This window comes from Callospermophilus lateralis, unplaced genomic scaffold (genome assembly GCF_048772815.1).
Source record: "Callospermophilus lateralis isolate mCalLat2 unplaced genomic scaffold, mCalLat2.hap1 Scaffold_94, whole genome shotgun sequence".
NCBI lineage: Eukaryota > Metazoa > Chordata > Mammalia > Rodentia > Sciuridae > Callospermophilus > Callospermophilus lateralis.
In genome coordinates, this window is record NW_027517559.1 from 5,284,972 (window position 1) to 5,289,539 (window position 4,568).

Sequence of the window (4,568 nt, forward strand, 5' to 3'; positions counted from 1 at the left end):
CAGATTGTACTCACATTATTCCAAAGTCCATTCATTGTTCCTTATTGCTCTGTTGACTGAGGATACTGAATCTGGCAAAACTTGATGAACAATTTAAGTTATCTCTTCCCAGGTATTGGACTTTGTGAATTGGTAGATTACTAGAAATGATCAACTTCAATTTGGTGTTTGTTAAAATTGCTGTTATGTTAGAGCACAATATATTGTTGTGCATATTTCAACTAAAATGGGTGTTTTTTATGAAAACATTTTCTACTTTTTACCCTTTTTATTTTAATTTTGCTAGTAAAATGATTCATATTTTTAAATATTGTGAGATTAAATTATTGTTACTATTTCATACCTTTCACAACTTTATTTTTTTTTTTAATTTCTATGTTGATTTTTTTAAGTGTTCTAATTCCACATTTTATTTTTTTGTAGTGGGGATTGAACCCAGGAGAGATTTGTCACTGAGTTACATTCCTACCCCTTTTTTACTTTTTATTTTGAAACAGGGTCTTGCAAAATTTGATGAGGCTGGCCTCAAACTTGTGACCTTCCTGCCTCACTCCCAAAATGCTGGGATCACAGGAAGGAGCCAACATGGGTGACAACACTATAATTTGTTATGCTTGTATATCTACTTTTTCAATTAACAATTTATTTCCCAGAACCTGATTTAGATTTTGGGCATTACATTCTTATATTACTTTCATTTTGTAATTTGTCTTTTATAATTTGTTTTTCATATTCTGATATCACTACTGTATCTACTTATGTGGTGAAATGTTAGATATAATATAAGCTAATAAGAGTAAAAAACAATTGTCAGGGAAAATATATTTTTCAATTTCATATTATGTAAATTTTAGAAGTAAAATTTTAGACTTAAAAATAATTTACAGTGTTTCTTAAAAACTTATTGTATATGTGTATTCACTTACATACAAATCCTCAAATAGGGAAATCTTGTTTTCTCTTTTGAACAGTTTTATAAAATTCTGTTATGCATACAATCAGATATCACCCTGAGTAGACAATCAACTGTAAGGTTCGCAGAATTTTTGTAACATTTATACTTTAAACCCTGAAGTTGATTTTTAAAATGTATTTTAATGGAGGATATGTTTTACATTCTAGTACATTGTATTAGAGAGTAAAATGGCAAAGCTTATCCCTCTCAGAGTTCAGTCTCTGTCCTTTCTTTCCATCTTTTAGAGAAGTCTTTTAGGAGAAGATATGGTGGTCAGTTCATTGCACATTCTTTTAGAACAATTATTTGCATATCAAAGTCCAGATGGGAATAAACATAATCTGTGGTCCCATCTGCTGATCTCACTGTTCTGAGACCTAGTATGGAAATAGCATTAGATTAGAGAAGACAGTTTAATTTTTCAAATAATACTGGTTTCTTTCAAGTGATAAAATACACAAGTATTTGCTATATGTTTAAGTTATTAGTTATTTGAGATCACTGATACCAAAATAAATTATTGTTCTCAGTTATGATAAGAGGTGGTAACATGTCATCAGAAGGTCTTTTTACAGCTTGCTTGATTTCATATATAAAAAATTGTCATTAAATGATTATCAGCTGTAAGCATTTGAATAAATCACTTTTTATTTTCACAGTAGACACAAAAATCCTGGCATATTTTATATCTAACTGACCTGGAAAAAAATCTTAAAGATGAACACTTTACAATCTCAAACATGGAGAGTTTGAACAATGCATGAAATGAACACATGGATATTTGTGTTTTTTTTTCTTTGAGGAGCTAAATTTAGAATCTAAATATAGAAGATATAGTTTAAAATTTCAAACTCAGGAAATCAAGAAGAATGTTTACAGGATTCATTTTACTGACATCTTCTATGAGCCAAGATAACCCATTGGCACAGTCTCAGCCCACCAAGAGTTAACATTCACAAAGCTGCTGTCTTATTGCTCCCAAGGTATTTTTTCTTCCTATTTTAGTGTTAGATATTTTCAGTGACTCTTGATTCCAATTTTTCTTATTTGAAATATTGCCTAAAAATAAAACAAACACAAAGCCACTATTTGGTGATGAGATTTCTGGTTTATTAAATCCCTGCAGAATGAAAGCATTTTGTGAAACAGTAAACCCATTTAAAGAGTTATTTATGATATAATGTGAAATGCTGCCTCTATGAGTAGTTTTAAAAAGATGTTGTGTAGTTTGGTGGGGAAGTTTGCAGGCTGTGAAGACAAGTTGACTGAATCCAAAGCTGAATTCTGCCACTCATAGAGCAGTGTTCAGCCCCTATGATGAAGAGGAGATAGCATTACACAAATCTTGAGGTTGTTATTAGGAACAAATGAGGTAATGTACACAGAGGATTTAGCATAATACCTTTGATTTTATAAGCAGTCCCTATTGTTATGCCAAATGTTATACTCTTTTCAAATTTTATAATCTAGTAGCTTAAAATTTTTACTAGAGAGAGAGAGAGAAGACAGAGGAAGGGTGCAACAAAGGAGGGAAAGAGGAATGGAGTTTGTTTTGGGATTAATGGAAGAATTAATTAAAATATAGTTTTTATATGAGGTTTGGAACTGAATAGAAAAACTTTATATCTCCTTTTTTCACGTGTCCATGTTCATGTTTCCTGAAGAATATTGTTCTCAATAGAATTTTAGCTATTTTTACTCTGTTAAGAATTGGCATGAATAAACATTAACATGTTAATGAAACCTCTGTCTGAAAACAAAGGAAGCCAGTTACTTGTTTAATGTACCAAAACCCAACCTTCTAATGCTTTATAATGGTCTCAGTTCCTGTCTTAGAACTGTGAGGATATAGATTCTGTCTGAGAGGTATACCGCCTTTAAAGAAAGTCTATTTTTATTAACATCCCTTTGTGACTATAACTCCTAGTATGTGGTTGGAGTAAAATTTATCTTGCTGATGACCCGTTTCTAATAGTTCTTAATCAAGAATGATTTGCAACATGGACACAAATGTCTTATTTTTTTTCCACACTTATTCCAGTTTCCCACATCCTGGTCCCCAAAGTAAAATTGGGTGTCTAGAATTTTTGCCATTAAAATTGTCATTGGCTAAATCTTCTCTGCTGCCTAACATTTTAAATGTGTTTAATATCATTTTGGAACTTTGATTAGTTTTATTTTGCTATTCTAAAAGTGAGGGGAAAAAGAAGTTAGATAGGATTTGAGGGTAGGAATAACAATGCTTGATTTACCCATCAAAAATTATTTGAAGGAACTGGTTCATTTGCATGGAAGAGGAAAACTGAAGACTGGTTTAGTCATTAAGTAATAGCTAAGAGGGCAGAACTAAACTGCAGCATTTTATTCCATGGGTGAATTTGTAAAACGTAACCAGTTTACACAACAGTTTACTCATTTGCCAGATGCAGATAATACTTGCCAAAGGACTATTGGATTAAACAAAACAATATAAAGTAAATACTGTATATAGTGTCTGGTAATAATAGGACCTCAATAAAAATACTCTCCTTCCATCAGCCTTCTTTAGTAGGTGGTGTGATAACCATGAATATCAAAATAGAAAAGTACAGTTGTGCTTACCTTAATCATTCAGAAAGATTATCTGTATTATACTACAATAGAAGGTTGTCAAGTATCCTTTCTTTTTCACTCTAAGCAAAAATAAACAAACAGAAAACACACCTGATTATATTTCTGTAACATTCATGCAAGCATATAACATAATTTGTTTATATTTATCTGCTCTTTACTTACCCTTCCCCTCTTCTCCCCATTCCCCAGGTCCACTTACTCTTGTCTAATACTCTCCCCTCTATTTTCACGTTGCCTTTATTTTATTTTTTTCCTTTCTAGATTCCACTTGTAAGAGAAACCATGTGATAATTATCTTTCTGGTCTGGATTATTTTGCTTAACATGATACTTTAAAGTTCCATCCATTTTCCTACAAATTAGATGATTTTGTTCTTCTCTATGACTGAATAATATTCCTTTTTGTATATATGCCACTTTTTCTTTGTCCATTTATCCAGTGATGGGCACTGTTGTAGTCCGCTTTTTTTTGCCAGTGTGACCAACAGATCTGAATGAAAATTTTAGAGGAGGAAAATTTTATTGTGGGGCTCACAGTTTAAGAGGTCTCAGTGGAGATGGTGGGGACTGAGACTTATGTCAGCAAGGACAAAATAACTATCCCAAAGATATGTCCCAATGGCCCACCTCTTCTAGTGGCACCCTACTTTCCTATAAGTTAAGCCAATCAGGATTAATGCACTGATTAGGTTAAAATTCTCATAACCCAATAACTTTACCTTTAAATCTTCGTGCATTCTCTCACCCCTGAGCTTTTGGGGGACACCTCACATCTAAACCATAATAGACACACTGATTTCAGAACTTGTTTATTATGAATTGTGAAGCAATAAACATGTGTATGTATGTAGGTGTCTCTATGGTGTTCTGATTTAATTCCTTTGATAGGTATGAAGGAGAGATATAAGTAGATCATATGGTAGTTCTATTTTTAGCTTTTGAGGACTCTCCATACTTATTTCCATAGTGACTGTACTAATTCGAATTCTTATCAACAATGT